Consider the following 8,639-nt stretch of genomic DNA (forward strand, 5'->3'; position numbering starts at 1 on the left):
TCACTTTGTAGACCAGGCTGGCCTCGAACTCAGAAATCCGCCTGCCTCTGCCTCCCAAGTGCTGGGATTAAAGGCGTGCGCCACCACGCCCGGCTCCATTTAAGCTTTAAGATGTTTTTGTGGTTGAGGGTCTTGAAGAGGCAGGTTGGCTTGCAGCTTAATTCACACTTCTCTCTGTCACCATTGGTGTCTCTCTGTCCACAGTGCTTTTTACATTTAGCCATGGCCCTAGCCTGTATCTGTTCTCGCACTTTCCTTACGTCCATGGTCAGGATCCTTCAGAGTCCACCCTACATTCAGAACTCCCTCCTCACTTTTCTTGTCTTCCAAGGAGTCATTTAGCCCCTGCAGGGATCTGTCTTCCACACCATGGTTCTTTCTGTCCCCTGACCGTGTGCATCCCTGGATCAGTTCCCTCTTCTTATTGAGTTTATATCCCACCCAATGACACCAGATTTGTCCCTAGCTCAGAAACCATTTTTCTGTGTTTTATGGATCAGCCCAGGGAATCTTGCATTGCATGGCTCCCGGGAGCCTCATGCCTCAAGTGACCTCAGTTCATGTTAATGAAAATATTGGGGCTCTGCATAGTAAAACTCAAAGTCACAGTGGCTTAAACAAGAAGGAAACTGGGGCTGGGGGTATAGCTTGGTGGCAGAGCTGTACTCTACAGAGCATGTCCATGACCCTGGGGATAAGTCTCAGCTCTATAAAGACAGTAACAGTGAAGCTCAGTTGACCTCCTGGGTGGCTCGAGCCACTCGATGGTTCAGTGACATCACCAACAATCATATGTCTTATTTCTCATTATGTTCTTCTCTTAGAATCATCTTAATCTGAGCTTTTTGAATGACTGTCAAGAGCAATCAGAATATCATTTCTTCCTCCTTCCCCTTTTAATCAGGAGACAGTTCTCTTCTCTCCCATAACGGTGGACCCAGACATGGTAAGTAGGTACTTTTCTTTGAAATGGGTCAACTCATGGCTCCTTCACCAAAGAAATCTCAAGGGGGAATATCATGTACCTACTGGTTTAGAGTGCTCCAAACCTGTCATCAGCATGGGGTGGGCCACCACAATTGGGTTATATGGTCAGGGCCCACCCTGGATCTGGAGCAAGTCCTTCAGTGTGCATTTCTGTGACAGATGGCAGAAGGGTTGAATGGATGTTGAACAATCAATTATAATGTCAACTCCAATATAACACTGTAACTCATCACGTCTATTCATTCCGCTCAACCCCCACCTCCGCCTGCACTTTCTGTCTCTGCTAATGGTCCCAACATTAACTCCACTACTCAGACCATGAAGCAGAGTCATCCTCGACTCTCTCTCTGTTGCCCCCACTCAGTGATTGCTCAATCACCAAGCCCCAGTAATCTGATCATTTCTGAACCCCTCTCATATCTGCTGTCGCCACTCGAATGGCTCTTAAATTGGTTTCTTTTCTCCAGTTCCAACACCCTCCAAACCACCCTCCCTGCAGCTTTCAGAATGAGCTTTCTAACATGCAAATCTGATTTTTTTCTTGCTACCCTCTATGAACTCCTCCTTGGCTTTATATCATTTCTAGGAGAAAATCCAGCCTCTTCCCACATGGTTGGGGGCTAGGAAGGATTAAAATGCTTTATGCTGGCTCCTAGCAGTATCTACATAGGATGCTCGGTGCTGAGCATGCAATGGAAGGGCTGTGAGCCCAGGATGCCTGAAGTTTGTAAGGCTCAGGATTATTCTGGCTGAATGAGATGGTCTGGTTTTACTTGTAGATTGCTGTCTAAGAGGGCAAAGTGAGAAATTAGCCAATCTTGGTTGGGTTTGAATCCAGACCTGCTATTGACATCTTTAACCTATGGATCCCCTTTTGTATAGGAGAATAATATTGCTCCAACATGACCTAACGTTTGTCTCGGTGGTAGATTCAGAGTTTGGAAAGTGAGTGCTCAAAAGGCACTCAGCACTTGACAACTACATTACAAGCTTTGGTTGTTTTTGTTACTAATGAATCGAATCCCAGTGTTTAAAATGGTGTGAGGTATTTATGAGTACTTCTCTTATTTTACAACAATAACAATCCCATAAGAATGAAAAATATGTTCTTTTCAATATAAATACATGATTCCCTACTGATAGTGTTCAGTGTGTTAAAATGTGGGATAGTTGTCTGGAGAGAGCTCAGAGATTATGAGTACTGGCTGCACTTCCAGAGGACCTGGATTTGATTCCTAGAACCCCCATGACAGCTCACAACCATTTGTAACTCTAGTCTGGTGCATCTGACATCTTCTTTTGACTTCTGTGGGTTTGAAGCACAAATTTGGTGCACACACTTATGTGCAGGAATACCACTCTTTTTTTTTTTTTTTTTTTTTTTTTTTTTTTTTTTTTTTTTGTCTTTATTGGCCTTGGCTATTTGGGGGGATGAATCGGGAGGAGTGGGTGACACCAATCCCAGGCTGGCCATGCTTTACAGGTTTGTAGGTGATGGAGAACTTGCCCAGGTAGTGGCTGATCATCTCTGGTTTGATCTTCACCTGGTTGAAGGTCTTGCCATTGTACACGCCCACCATGCTGCCCACCATCTCGGGCAGGATGATCATGTCCCTAAGGTGCCATATCACCACCTTGGGCTTCTCCATGGGTGGTGCCTCCTTCTTGGCCTTTCTCAAGTGCTTGAGCAGTGAGTGGTTCACGGTTCAAGTGCCGCCTTTGGTGGGCGCTGTACAACTGCATCAGCTGCTCATAGGACATGTCAAACAGTTGGTTGAGGTCTACGACACGGTAGGTGAACTTGGGGAAGGTTCTCTTCTTCTTCTGCTCCACTTCAGCCATCTTGGCGGTTACTTGGAAAAGAGGAATACCACTCTTACACATAAAATAAATAAGTACATTAATTAATAATAATTCATAATATTTTTTAAAAAACATTCTTTCATTCACTCATTGATCTGAGGGACTGAAATGAAAGGTGTGTACTACTGCACCTGGTTTATATATTGTGGCCTCCCTTCCCCCAGCCTGGAACCTGCTTGCTCAAGGGTGGAGCTACCGGCTCATTCGTCCTGCCACGCCCACTGCTGGAACCTGCCTTTGCCGCCTGGAGGCACACACGTGTTCGTCCTGCTACTGGACCCTGAGTTACTTGGCGGGATATTGGGTTCCCTCCCCCTTCCTTTATAACTGAGTGTCTGAAAAGAGTAAAATTGAGCCTTGATCAGGATGTTGTCTTGGCTCCATTGTTTCTTCCGCCCCGTCTAGATTCCTCTCTTTTCAGCGAACTGCCATTCTCAGTTGAACCGTTCGTGTTGTGGACTGCGGGCAGGCCGCAACAATATATTTGCTCTGTGTGTGTGTGTGTGTGTGTGTGTGTGTGTGCCACATGTGTGCAGGTGCCCAAGGAAGCCAGAAGAGAATGTCAGATCTCCTGGAACTGGAGTTATGAAGCTCCTTACATGGGTATTGGGAACCAAACTCAGGTCCTCTGGAAGAGCAACACAGGGACTCTTAACCACTGAGTCATCTCTCCAGCTCCTACAGGTTTGGATTGATTTCATGGTGCGATAATATTTGAGATTCACTGGGTTAAATGTACATATTATTAATATTGATTTTACCCTTTCTTTTTACCTTTTGATGTGGCTTCTAGAAAATGCACCATGACCCGTGGTGTGGCTTGTGTTATGTTTCTATCAAGCAGGTCTGATGTAGACTGCCCCCCAGTCTTACCTCCTTCTTGAACCTACCCCCATCTTTTCTGCTCTATTCAGTTCAGTATGTTCCAACAAGGTCCAGCATCGCTCTGTGATTGCACATCTTTCAAATGACCTTTTGCTGAGTTCTTCTCTGAAGATCTGAAAGTCTTCTTTAGAACTTCCTTGGCCAGTGCTGCTAATTCTAATGAGTGGAGTGGGCTCCCAGGAGCACAGTTGACTGTTCCTGAAGCCTTCCTTAGGACCAGTCTCTGGATACAAAACTCAGTGGATCCATTGGCTGAGAGGGCTGTCTGGATGAGGGTGAAGCACACTCTGAGAGACCTCGAGGGGGGTGGGTGGGTGGGTGGGGCACCCTCTCAAACTCTCACACTTAGCTTTCCACATGGTGGGAGAAGGCAGGGTTGGGGTGGGTTCTCATCCCTCTCCTCTGTTGGAGCCGGGAGCCATGTGATACTGGGTTTGTCTCTCATTTCTTTGTGTCTGTTTCAAACATAGGCAACTCCCACCTCGGAGTGATAAAGGCAAATTTAAGTGGGGCCGTGCTATGAACTAACTGGCCAAGTGCTTGGATATGGAAAAGTACGTAGTAAATCTCACCCTCCTTCCCCTCAGTCCATCCATCTTCACACTTGCTGGCGAAAGAGTAGGGAAGAGAAGGAAGAGAAAAAGGTTAAGGGCACCAAAAGAAACGTCCCAATTGCCCCTTCTTTTCCCTTTCCTCTTCAGGGCTGGCCCTGAGGGAGGAGACAGGGTTGGGACTGCTTAGAGCGCTGGGTTAATGAAGAACAGAGCCCACTCCGAAGCTGTCACCATTGATTTCTGTCTCAGGCAGCTTGCAAGCTGCCCCAGGAATCAATGTCAGAAGGTGAAAACAAATTTCTAAAATTAGCCTGGAATACATCGCAAGAAAAACCTTCTGCGAGTCAGATAGTAATGAAGCAAACACTTGAGCAAAGTGTCATTGCTGGGGAAGGGGAGGAGGCAGCCCAGCCTGGCGCTACCTACCACGGGGTGGGACAGCAGCCCAGCCTGGCGCTACCTTCCACGGGGTGGGACAGCAGTCTCCATATGGGAGAATCTCACCCTCCGGGAAATACACACTGTCACCACCCAACAGGCATGCCAGCACCCCAAGAGTGCTGTGTGGTCGCCACTTCAGCTGTCACAGAGGGGTGACTGTGTTAACAGTGGACTTAGAGGAGACAGGAAGGAAGGATTCAAGCTTGGTGAATTCCATCTTGCCAGAGGGCTCATGGTGGGCTATGAGAGCCAGGAAAGTGGTTTGATTTTTTTTTTTTTTTTTTTTTTTTTTTTTTTTTTGCCCAGGCCGTTCTCCTGGGTGGTCAGAAATGATCACTCACTTCATTTTGGGAAGCTCAGATAAGTGCTTTCTTCAGACATGTGTGTGCATGCATGTGTGCATGTGTGTGTGTGGTATAGATATTTGTGTGGGTGTATACCTGTGTGCATAGATAAAGGGATACCAGAGGCCATTGTCAGGTATGCTCCTTGCTTAATCGCGACCTCATGTTTTGAAGACAGGGTCTCCCACTGACCCTGAGTGCACTGACTGGTTGGCCCACGAGCTCCAAGACTCTGTCTGCCCCTAGCACTGAGGCACTAGACCCATATCCCAGGCCTGGCTTAGACACAGATGCAGGAGATCCAAACTGGGGTCTTTATGGTTGCGCTTGGGTGTCCTCTCCAGATAGACAGCTCTCCAGCCTCCTGGCTCATTTTTCAAGACAGAGTCTGAGGCAAACCTGACAATCCGCACGGAGCAGTGTCTCCGCAGCTCCAGTGCCTGAGCCTCTTACCTTTCAATCTCCCCCCCACTCTGACACTGCTGACAAGCTCTGGGAAGAAAGGAAATAAGTAATACAGGAGAACCATTTTGTGACAGGAACCGTCCTCTGGGGACATACTGTGGTGTTACAGCTGAGAGGCTTCCAGGATGGAAGGTGAAAAGGGAAACACGTGTGTGTGTGTGTGTGTGTGTGTGTGTGTGTGTGTATGTGTGTGTGTGTGTGTGTATGGCTTCTGTGACTTGAGGATGGTATAAAGGAATTGAAGGGGACTGGAGAAAGATGTCTCAGCAGATGAGAGGCAGTACCGATCTTGCAGAAGACTCAAGTTCGATTCCTAGTAGCCATACCAGCAGCTCACATCTGTCTGTGATTTCAGCTCCAGGGGACTTGATGCTTCAGACATGCTTGCCTGCCTGCATGCCCTATGTCACATACATAGACACATCCACATACACACATGTATGCATGCATACATACATACATTACATTCATGTATATGTATATACACACATACATACATACAAGCATGCATAAACACATGCACACAATTAACACTCATGAACTTTAAAAAAGGAGTTGAACAACCATCCTGGGGGCTGGCATTCTATGTGGCTTCAAGAGTGTTTTATCAAAGCTGGCTGACTTGGGAAGTCTGATGTCTGATTGCACGGAGACTGGAACATCACTGTAACCCATAGCAGCTGGAAAAGCTAGAGTTTAAGAGTCCAGATGTGTGGGAGAGTTACAGACTGGGAAAGACATCCGGTAGCCTGAGTTCAGTCCCAAGAACTGATGTAAAAAAGCGGAGGGTGATTGCGCACGCTTGTCCCAGTGTTGGAGAACTGGAGACAGGAGGTCCCTGGGGGCGCTCTGGACAGCAGGCTTATAATCTGAATTGGTGAATTTCAGGGTAGCGAGAGACCCTGTCTTAATAAACCAGACAAGGAGTGCCCAAGAAACTAATAGCTGAGGCTGTTCTTCATGCCCTCACATGCACATACATGTGCACCCACATACATGCATTGTGAGTGCGTGCACACATACACTCATATACCTGCATACTCATGTGAGCCTGCACACACACACAAACACATACACACAGAAATACACAGAGAAGATCTCCTACACTTCAAGCACACTAGGAGCACTCAAGATGTTTGTTCTCAGTACCTGTCACCAAGTAAAGTGAGCCACCTGGAGCCGGATTAAAGACCCAAGTCTGGTGTGTGTGTGTAATTTCTATGAGACATGGTCAGGCTAGCCTTGAACTCACTATGTAGCCTGGGCTGACCTTAGACTCACAAAAATCTTACCTCAGTGTCCTGAGAGCTGGGACTTTTAGGTATGAACCACTATACCTGGCTAAGTCTCGACTTGCCAAAGTATGGCAGAATTTCTTTTGCCAACTTTAAAAAAAAATTAGTTATGTTGTGCCACTCTGACCAAAATACTTACTAAAGACAACTGAAGGAAGAGAATATTTCTTCTGTTTTATGTGCAGAGACTTCCTGTTCATAGCCTCATGCCCTTGGGTAGAACATCGTGGTGGCAGGTGTATGTGGCAGAGGACAGCCACTCAAATCATGGCAGACCAGAAAGGAGACAGTGAGATTAGAGTCTGCATTGTGACCTACATCTGCCACCCACACCCTAACTCCAAAAGGCTCCATAGCCTCCCCAAAATAATATCATCATTTGGAGGCCAAACATCCAGACATGAGCACATGGGGACATTTCAGATTGAAGTCACACATTTTCAAATGCTAGTCGTATATGTTTGATGATGGCGTTAACTTTACAAAACCTTTAGAAACTGTACACAGTGCCTGATATGCCCTCTTCTTCCTCTGTGTCCTCCTTGGTATCACTCGGAAAAATACACACTCTGGTGTATATCTTTCCATATAATTTTCCAATTTTTTTTGGTGGTGGTGGGAAATCAGTGATTTATTAGAGTTGGTTCCAAGAGCACGGGTGGGTAGGTGTTTGTTTTCTGGAACACAGGCATGCTTCCAATAGCCACGCCCCTGAAGAAAATGTCTCTTCTCCCCTGTCAGTTATTATTTATTTGAAATCTTTAAGGAGGGCCGGGGGGCTCATGAGACCCACCCTGTTTTAGTCAGCATTTAATTGCTGTGAAGAGATACCAAGATCGTGACCACAGCATCTCTTATTTAAAAAGGCATTTCATTGGGCCTGGCCTACGGTTTAGAGGTTTGTCCATTATCCTCATGGAAGGGAGCATGGCAGCGTGCAAGCAGACATGGTGCTGAAGAAGTTGAGAGTTTAGCCCAATCCACAGGCAGCAGGAAGAGAGAGACACCAGGCCTGGGGTGGGGGCCCTTGGAACCTAAAATCCCACTCCCAGTGACACACTTTTTTCCAACAAGGCTACATCTGTTCCAACAAGGCCACACCTCCTAATCCTTTCAAATAGAATTACTCCCTACTGGCCAAGCGTTCAAAACCTATGGGCTGATGGAGATCACTCTTGTTCGAACCACCACACATCTCCTCCAGGACAATCTTTTCTTTCTTGAAAAAAAAAAGTCTCATTTTACCTATATAGCTTTATTAGCTTTTGAATTAAAAAAAAAGTATCCCATCTCATTAACCATATTCCTAGGCCATTATGATTTCCAGCGGATATATAGTTGTCAACAGATGGACCGTAGGCTGTTCCCAGGGCTAGGCTGTTTTAAACAATGCTGTGAAGGAACATCTTCAGTGATGTTTCAAGTGTGCTGGCTCTGTCAGCATGCGGACCTGAGCTCTAATCTTATTAAAACCAGCTAAGTGTCTGCTAAATGTCACGGCTGTCCCACCTTGCCTCATCTGGTCCTTGAGCAGTCATTCCTTTGAAGCCAAGTTCGGATTCCAACATTTTTCTTCCTTTTTTTTTTTTTTATCTCAGTAGATTCAGCCCATCAATCCAGCCCATCTAGAGCCATCTGGATCCTGTCGATGTGTCTGCAGTCTGCCTGGCCTTTCCCCCTCCCCGCTCCTTCCTTTCAAATCAACTGCAAATTCTGTAAACAGGCCTTTCATGTTTTCAATTAAGTCATTAATAAAAATGCCGTGCAGGTGAAAGTTGAGGCTAGCACTCTGTGGCAGGCCACCA

General features: G+C 46.4%; 1 pseudogene; it reads right to left on the reverse strand.

Annotated features, from left to right (window-relative positions):
• Positions 1 to 2,393: 2,393 nt before the first annotated feature.
• LOC110293411 lies at positions 2,394 to 2,829 on the reverse strand (annotated as a pseudogene).
• Positions 2,830 to 8,639: the final 5,810 nt, after the last annotated feature.

This window comes from Mus caroli, chromosome 4 (assembly GCF_900094665.2).
Source record: "Mus caroli chromosome 4, CAROLI_EIJ_v1.1, whole genome shotgun sequence".
Lineage (NCBI taxonomy): Eukaryota > Metazoa > Chordata > Mammalia > Rodentia > Muridae > Mus > Mus caroli.